General features: G+C 38.0%; 1 protein-coding gene across 3 annotated transcripts in view; it reads right to left on the minus strand.

Moving 5' to 3' along the window:
• grm2b (glutamate receptor, metabotropic 2b) overlaps window positions 1–4,665 on the minus strand; it is a 28,612-nt gene extending 23,947 nt beyond the window's left edge. The window contains exon 1 of one of the 3 annotated variants that reach the window (XM_005927478.3): window positions 4,017–4,665. The gene's annotated coding sequence lies outside the window, so the exon portion shown is untranslated. Of the gene's footprint in view, window positions 1–3,340; window positions 3,872–4,016 lie in introns of those variants that run through there. The other 2 variants (XM_005927477.3, XM_042223043.1) reach the window with 2 other exon arrangements.
• Window positions 4,666–9,183: the final 4,518 nt, after the last annotated feature.

A 9,183-nucleotide genomic window follows, 5' to 3' on the forward strand; every position in this document is an offset into this window, starting at 1 on the left:
TATCTATCTATCTATCTATCTATCTATCTATCTATCTATCTATCTATCTATCTATCTATCTATCTATCTATCTATCTATCTATCTATCTATTACATTTGTATCCTATTCCTGTGGAGTAAAATGTAACGTCCTTGCCCAATGTCAATGAAATTCTTGAACTAAATATGGGTCAGAGGCCTATTGGTCACTTTTTTGCTCACAGGTTTACTCAACGATATGAACAGTCATGCTTTTTCTCTCTTATCTTTTTAACTGATTCTTACCTGAACTACAAGGCTTTTTCTTAACTTTCCTGACTTAGAGTTTATAGAATTACTACAGAGAAATGGTTTTATTGAAGACTCTAAACTTAAGAATTCTATCTGAAAGCTGAAACACAGCCATTAATCTTAGAATTTACTTTCTGAAGTGAAACAGAAGACCTTAATATTTTAGTCAGAGTCTCAGCAGTTCCAGTGTGAAATAAATAAAATTTTATCTGAAAGACTGACTCAGTGTTACCACCTTCAAGTGACCACATCAAACATTTATTGATATTTAAGGCACCTCTTGACTGAAGCATAATTTCCAGGCAACGGAGATATCACATACACGGTGATTCTCCTCAATGGATGTGGTTGCCATGGAAACATGGTGGGTAAAAAATAAGGGTTGGACTGCAGGGGAGTGGGCAGAGAGACATGTATGCTAATATAAATTCCTATCATGTTGAAGTAAGAGGTTTGGATCTCACCGGGGGTTGTCTGATTAGGTGGGCAGGTTCAATCACAGTGCTCTTAGAGAGCCAATCGTATTTATTCCAAACACAATTATTAATCACATTTATCAAATGCATAGTTCAGAACAAACACATAGATTAAAGTAGATTCATACTCTGGAATGTATTTTTAAAGACTTGTGGTTTACTTTTCTTTTTCTGCAAATATTATCAGAATTTCTTATCAGAGCTTATATTTCAGCAGTATTACTCACAGAAAGCTCTGAGGGATGTAACAATGGCACATAATATCAACAAAAATTGTCTGTGGGTATGTTTTTCCTTTTTTAAATAGAAGTTGAGCTATCAGAGGAGTCACGCTGGTAAACCCACAGAGCTTGGCAGCAGTTTGGACTAGGCAATGTGCTGCCGCTACGTTCTCCTTTAAGACACAGTGGGAAGCGTATTACTGACTTTTCCCCTTCTGTCACACAGTGTTGTTACTTACATTATAATACTGTATAAAAAAAGATGCTCGTGCATTGACACTTCTTTTATTGGCAGTTCTATCAACAGTCGTTTCATTGAGTCTGAGTGTGTCCTGTTTCCTGTGCTCACAGAGGTAGAAAACCGTCACAGTGGGGTTCACAGGGACTGGTTCCAAAAACACCAGCGACACAAGCATAAGTTCATGCGTGCGTGCATGCTTTTGAACACTTCAGGATACACAGGATACTGTGAATCACACAGGATATTGTGAGGAATATCCTGTGACAGCACAAGCATCTCTTGAGTGAAAATGAGGAGCAAAAAGTGTAATGAATGCCAAATTTCTTACCAGATAAATATTACATCAGATTAGGGGTGGGGAAATCTTATGGTGTGTTGATGAATCTATACCCATCAAACTAAATTACATGTGGTAATATACAAAGTTACAGCCTCTGTCTCATGTCTGCTGTGTGTCTTGAACACTACGTGCAGGTGTATGGGACTGCTGCAACACATTTGCCCTATTATTAGAAGCAAGGTGAGAAATCAACTTGGAGAGCTCAACTTTAAGAGTCTAATTGGTCTTCAGTGCTGTCTGTTGAGCAGATGGGGGCTTTCTGGTTGCAGAGACTAGGTCACAGTATGAATTAATGGTGCAACAAGGAACAGCCAATTAGGCTGGTCAATACAAACTAAGCTAAAGTGAGGTTAGAGATGCAGAAGCTCTTCTAAAACCTCTAAGAACTGCAAAGAAATGCTGGCGTGGCTGAAGTGGACAGCTATTAAAATCAAATTTCTTCCAATTATTTGCATACATTCTTTAAATGGGAGCAGTATTATCAGCTTACATGAGAATTAAAACATCAACATCTGCTAAAGTAGCTTTTATCAGGCCTCGATCACATCATTAAAACTATCTTGAAACGGCTGTCACACTCACACTGAGCAGCCAAGAGAGTCACACGCTCCCCAGCTGTCTGCGCACAATATTCCCTCTGAAAGGCAAGTTCAAAAAGAAAAGACGGCGTGCTTTACTCAGCTTTGAACCATCAGCTAATGCATTACTGCTCCTGCCCAGCACAGAGGATTTCTCCAACATTAGCATAAAGAGGCTTTGAGAACACTATTCCTTATTGTCCTTACTCCTTATCCCGGTATAACTAATGTGTAAAAAATGACTCACCACCCAGTTCCTTTCAGCAGTGATGGTGATTGGCAGGTATAATCATATTATCTACGCAGAAGTACAGTGTTATTTATGTCTGGCGAATGAGCTGAAGAAATGAATGCACCTCCTTTTTTGTTATCATCAGGTACAGACTGAAAAATAATTGTTATAAAACAATAATTTATATTTTTAATTGTTTAAAATGGTGACACAACTCAAAATTTGAAGAGTAGACACAGTCTGCATGCAGTTTTATTGAAAAGTACTCGACGTGACATTTAATTTAGAGCCCGATCCACTGCACATGAATCATTAAGCCGGGTGAGTATGACAGCCTAAACAGCGTACTTGTCCTATGACATTTAAAACACTACTTTTCTGTGCTTATCTGATTAAAAACTAGATTTAGGTTTAAAGTTTAGAGGTTACAGTGTTATATAACATCAGATAATAAACTGTCAAAAACTGAAGGTTTCAGTCAGAAGACAATACACAAATCATCCACTTCAAAGCATCAGATCTCTACGTATGAAAATGAACTACAAAAAGAAGAGAAAACTGCAACCTCAATAGCTCGTCTTATGATTCCCATCATTATATAATCTCCACTGGGGACCCAGTTTATCCCTCCACCTGGACTTGTCAGCTGAAGGAATTAGGATCCCTCTGTGGTGGCCAGCAGCCAGCTGATTGTGTTTGAATGTGAAATAAATGCATATTTTTCAGAAAAAAAATAGTGCAGTTGTTTAATTTTTATAAAATAAAATAAAATAATAAAATAATGCCCTGTCAGTATGTTTATTCATAGGTCACACTTAGACTGGGAGACAAAGGACAGATGTAAGAATTACACGTGCTAGAGCAGATTTTCTTTGTTTCCTCTTGGTGAGCATGTTGGTGAGCATGCTGACACCATCTGATGATAAAATACATAACATCCATCAAGACACCGTGGTGGTGTCTCCCATAATAAATAACTTACCTTTGAGGTAAATCCTACCCCATCACTCCTGTCTGACTCCTGTCATAACAATGTGATGCGTGAGATACGTGGATGATTCCAAAGCAAAAACACTTTCTTCACTTTTTGCAATGACTCGATATATTTACCAACTGAATTACTTCCCACATTAGGGTCCATCACATTGTTTATGGCGCTGTCCAAAAACAAAAGCCCTGATTGGTTTGAGAGGAATCTCTGCCTCACTCAATTATGTAATTTTTATTTGAGACAGTGAATACACTCGGGTCAAGCAGGATTACAACTTCACATATTCATACAGGGAAATGCTAGCACCTCCACAGTAACACGCAGGTATTGGGATGGCTGATAATAAAGTGAAAGAAAGTCTCCTCCTGCTATTTTTGGTTTGTGTTGACAAATAGACTTTGGTGCGTCAGATGTGGCTTGTGAGAGGGGGAATGGGGATAAATGCTGGGAAAATCATGAACTGCTGATAAGGTATAATAACGGACCTGTTGGGAGTAATGTTGTGGCTGTGGGATACATGCTGGGGGGTGGGGGGGCGACGACTTTGTAACAAAAAAAATAAAAAATAAAAATGCAAAATCACGTCAGATAGGAAAGACACAAAGTACTTTCTGTGTTAAACCCACCGTCAGTATAACATCAAAATTATGAAGGGACCATTTCTTACCTGTTAGTAGCACTAGGTGTTTCTTCCCGAATGGATTTGAAGGGTTTCTTTGCGCAAGCCGAGCTTCAGTACGTTAGAAACGTGAAGAGCTTCATGTGACGAGCAGATTCCAGATGTTGTTCACTTTGGGCATCTTTGCCAGGCATCGGTTTGGATCTGTCCTTGGTTCTGAAGTGTTCTTCACATTGGTAAGTCTTACAAACTCCTTTCGGTGCCCCCCAACTTGTGCCTGCCAGCCACAGTGACTACGAGCCCGTAGACTACCGCCCAAGTGCTCATATATCCATCCACAAGCGCAGCAGAAGGACCGAGGGCTTCTCTTTGTCTCTCACAGCGAGCAGGACTAAGAGGCAAGTGAGTCTAAATTAAATCATAACCGCGCATTTTTTTAACGTTACATTTCATATTGAACGTCGCTTCTCTTCGGAAAGTTCGTCAAATTAACTTCAAAACAAGCGGCGCTGAGAAAATCCTGCCGTAGCCCATCGGCTCAGAGACGCACAGCCACTCGCAGCTCTTCCACAGAGATAATGAGTGCGAGAGTCGACACCGTGCTCGTCTCAGAAACCTGACGATGCTTCATACAGCGTTTGTTTGCAAGTCAGTGAAGGGAGCCACAGCAGCGAAAGATGTGTCATTATTTTGAGTCGCTCCTATTTGTAAAAATAAATAAATAAATAAATGTATAACTATAATAATTTTCACTGTTCTTTCTGCAGGACTAAAGGATAAAAAGGTGCATCAACTTCTCAAACAGGTCAAGTGACTTATTCATGTGGAGCTGAGCTTGTATAGTGTCAATGTCATTTTTAATGATAAACCGAAAAGAAGAAGAAAAAAGGTGATTCGCATAGATTATATAAACCGGATGTCTTCTGCTAAATTTAGCAAGATTTTTTTAAAAGGAAAATGAGCATCAACGTTGTTTTATTTTTTTTGTTTTTGTTTTTTAACCACTCTATGAAGGCTGGCCAGCTCCTTGTTCACCTCCATCTCATTAAAACTGAATCACACTCCAGTTGAGTGCCACAGCACTTCACAAACTCAAGAGGTTGGATGCACAGTTGGTTTTTCATTGGATAAAGCACCCCCCCCCCTCCCCCGTTCACTATACACATACACAATAGATATCATTTAAAAGTTGGCATATTTCATTTTTCTCCAGATAACTAACCTTGCTGTGCTGTTACATGTGTGAATACACATAAACTTTTTCTTGACTCTCTGCGCTAATTATCACTATTAATTTGGCTACTTTAAGGTCTGTGCAGCCAGAAGTGAGGAACTTCAAAGTCTGTTGCTAATTAAGACTAGCTTTACATACAGTTCTATGGCAAAACATTTTTTTAGAGACACACATCTGTGCTACACACTATGCACTTTTCCATGTGTACCAAAACAATATTACATCAGCAACATTCCTGTTGTACAATTAGGGAGAAGTGCAAGGGGGAAAAAATCTGCTGCACCAGCTTGGATTGTGTGTTCACAATTCAGCCTGCTGCACAACCGGTTGCAGTTAAATCCGGTGATATTCAGGGAGGAAGATGAAATTAATTCTGAATGAATTCAGCTCCACTGCAATTCGCCACTTACCCACACATATAAAACACATCTCACCGTTTGCATTTTTTTAATTTGTGGATTAATAAGCTACTTTGCAGTTAGGGGTTGGCAAAAGGCGAACTTTTCCTGTGTACAGTGGCAATTAAAATGACGAGCGGGTGCAGCTTGTTGCATAATTCCCTCAGCTAACACAAAGGGACCAATTTTCTTCCCTGAAATAGAATTGTAGTTTACATTACAATAGTTGAGGGCATGTGGGCGGAATACAGAGTTTATATAGGAACATGCCAATTAATGCCAAGCAAGATTACAGAGGACAGAGGGAAAGTGCTCCCAGCCACTGGCCATTGCACAAAAATCAGACCACTTGTCTCTTTGTAATGATGACAAAACTATCGGTCCACATCCACATCGGTTCTTTTAGTGTTTTGTTAATGTCCACACACATGGAAATGCAATCTTACTTGAAGAAAACACTATCTCACAGACAGACGTAGGTGTAGGTGTCACAGATAAGAAATGGACAAATATCTTCTGATCAGATTACTTTTACCTCAGCTGAGTCAGTCACTCTTATGTACCCACAGCTTGGGCCTCTATGCTGCATTTCCTCCACAACATTTTTATCAGCAGAGGAAATCAGGCTTAGTAGCTTTTAAATATTCAGTTCACCCAAAAAGCTTGTGCTTCCAGTCATTAAGATGGTATCTGTCTTTCACTTCTGTTTCTAAACCCAATTTAATGAAGGCAAGAAGAAGCTGGTTAAACCATTTTTGCAACAACAGTACTTTGAAAATATGCAGACCTCATTGTCAACACTGTTTAGTTTAACAATATAGACTTTTATATGATACATGATATCACTGCTTTAGTTTCAATGACCTAAGGCTCCCGTGTAAAATAAAAGTCAAGGTTTAAGTTCCCATTCTCTGTGTTTATTTGTGCCTAAAGGGAACCTACAATGCCCATTTTCAGCTCCTCAATCTTGGACTTCACTACAGCAGCTTTACATGGTTCACAGCCTTTATATCTCTCATACTTGGTGCAGATCCAGTTCATCAAATGTCTAGAGGAAGCAACCTTATCTTTTCTATATTTGAGACCACCCTCCCTTGAACCATAAGGTTTAAGCAGCAGGTGGATGGGGATGCTGTGCTCACAGCAAGAGCTATGAGCCTGAGATGACCCTAATAAGGACATCCCCTCTCACTGGCATCATTTCAAGCCAAGAGTAGAAAAAAACTGTCAGAAACTGAGCTATTTATAGCAGCCTGAAGGTTGAGGTTCTGGCTCACGAGGATTTCTTGTACACATGCTGACTCCATTATTTGAAACTTTGGCCATACTCAATATTAGCATGTGCTTTTGTAGGATTATATATCACTGCTGCAGGTGACATCACATAAATACATACAAACACAACGCAGTTCCTATTTGCCGGTGTTGATGTAACACCAGTATTAATCTGTGGTTGTAAACATTGTACATGAAGAGTATGTTGGTTCTGATTGAACCTAACACTTTTCTGCATGGTGATGGCTGAGAGATAAAAGCTGCTCCTTAGTCTGCTAGTTTTTGTCTTTATGGATCTGAAACGTCTGTCCGAAAGTAGACGTTCACGAAGGATTTTATTAATGTTCCTGAGACGAGAGCTGTGCAGCTTTTTAAGTGAGGTGAGAGGACAGCTGACTATCCACTGGGTGACCTGTATAATCCTGTTGAGCTTTTTCTTCTGTGCTACTGTGTAGCTGGAGAACTACTCAAAAAATTAACTCTTTGAATGAACATAAAAAAATCATAGAAAGAATTTCCACGTAATTAAATTGCTTTATTTTAGCATTATGCAATTCTGTTATTCCAACTTAATGTACTTGAGTTGGAATAACTTGATTAATTAATGATGAATCAACTGTTTTACTACAGTTGTGTCCAACTTATTTTAATTGATTTGATCCAACCCATGCAAATTACGTTAGTGCAACAAAAAATGCTTATTCGTAATAGAAATCAATTTATTAATCCATTTATTTTAAGTTCATTTAAAGAGTTATTTTTTGGAGTGTTCAACAAAGTCTAGAGTCTGGTTAACATAAAATGTTAATGGATTTATAATAACTTGCACTCCATCCATCCTCTTATCTTTACCAGGGTTGCAGTGAGGCTGGGACCTATCCCAGATGTGATTGCACAACACTGGTCACTATATTCTTCATTTCCAGTTAATACTTGTACAGCTGCTGTTATTGTGTATATATTTTTATTTATATTTCTTCATACATTCTTATATAGTTCTATATTGTATTTTGTATTTTGTTGTACAGTTATTTTATTTTCAACTTTAATTTATATATTTTATCTTATTCTTTCCCAGTTAAATTTACCCTTCATTCTAATTTGTGTTGTACAGTTATTTCATTTTTAACCTTAATTTATATTTTATTCCTTCCTAGTTAAATTTACCCTTTTTAATTTTTCATATTTATTTCCTATCTTATTCATAGCCTTTTCTTTTTTTTCTTTAGGTCACGAGCAGTTGTCTAAGCATTTCACTGCATATCGTACTGTGTATGACTGTGTACGTGACAAATAAAAATTTGAATTTGATAGGGTGGGAGTCAGAATACTGGACAGGTCACCAGTCTATCACAGAGAGACAGACAACCATTTGCCCTCATGTTCACAGATATTTTAGAAACACCAATTAGCTTAACCCTAATTACTGCATGACTTTAACCAGAGTACCCAGAAAGAACCCACTGCACACTTGGCCAGATTGCAGATTTGAACCCAAGACCTTCTTGCTGCAAGGCAACAGTTCTAACCACTGTGCCACCGAGCTGTCAATCTAGACTTCAAAAAAATAGGGAAACTATGATTACAAGGCTTTATATAGAATTTTAAAAACCACAATAAATAGCTGAGGGACATACGTATTGTATGTATAGTTGTCTGTCTCTTCTAACCCCGGTGATTTTCCTGTGGTTTGAACTCATGTGTGATCTTGTGAATTTTGTGAATCCAGGCAACTAACCACTCTTACTAGATTGTATCATGTCATCTCAACAAGAATAAATTAAGTTGCTGGTTTTCATGCAGATCCTACATGATTTAATTACGTTCACCACAGAAACATGAAATTATTTTGTGCACATTACAAGTTTGAATTTTGTAAATTTAACAACCACCCAATTTCATTTTTTTGATATGCACAGAAACAGGAGGCCAAGAACATGTGAAAAAACCCACATCAGTTTAGTACTGTAATACTGGATTTGAATGAGGCCCAGCTATAATGAAACTGTAATTCTGACAGTTTAGGTTATAATTTGTAGTTTCCCTTTGTTTTGTAATCCAAATATGCTTATCTAACCCAGGTGGGTTTTTAAAATCTGTAACCTTATTTCACTGTTGATGCTTCTTGTCCCGTGTGAGTATTTTTAGAGATGTCACCATGTTCCCAGATCTTAGTAATACCTCTGGTGAGTCCATTTTTTTCTCTCACCAGAAGAAATAATACTTGGAAATTTGAAAAATGATAAATAAGATGTAAGAAATGCATTTAAATGCAAACTTACAACAACTAGGTGGTGTGTGTGTGTGT

The sequence above is a fragment of the Haplochromis burtoni genome, unplaced genomic scaffold, assembly GCF_018398535.1.
Source record: "Haplochromis burtoni strain Fernald_Lab_line unplaced genomic scaffold, NCSU_Asbu1 Contig_100, whole genome shotgun sequence".
NCBI lineage: Eukaryota > Metazoa > Chordata > Actinopteri > Cichliformes > Cichlidae > Haplochromis > Haplochromis burtoni.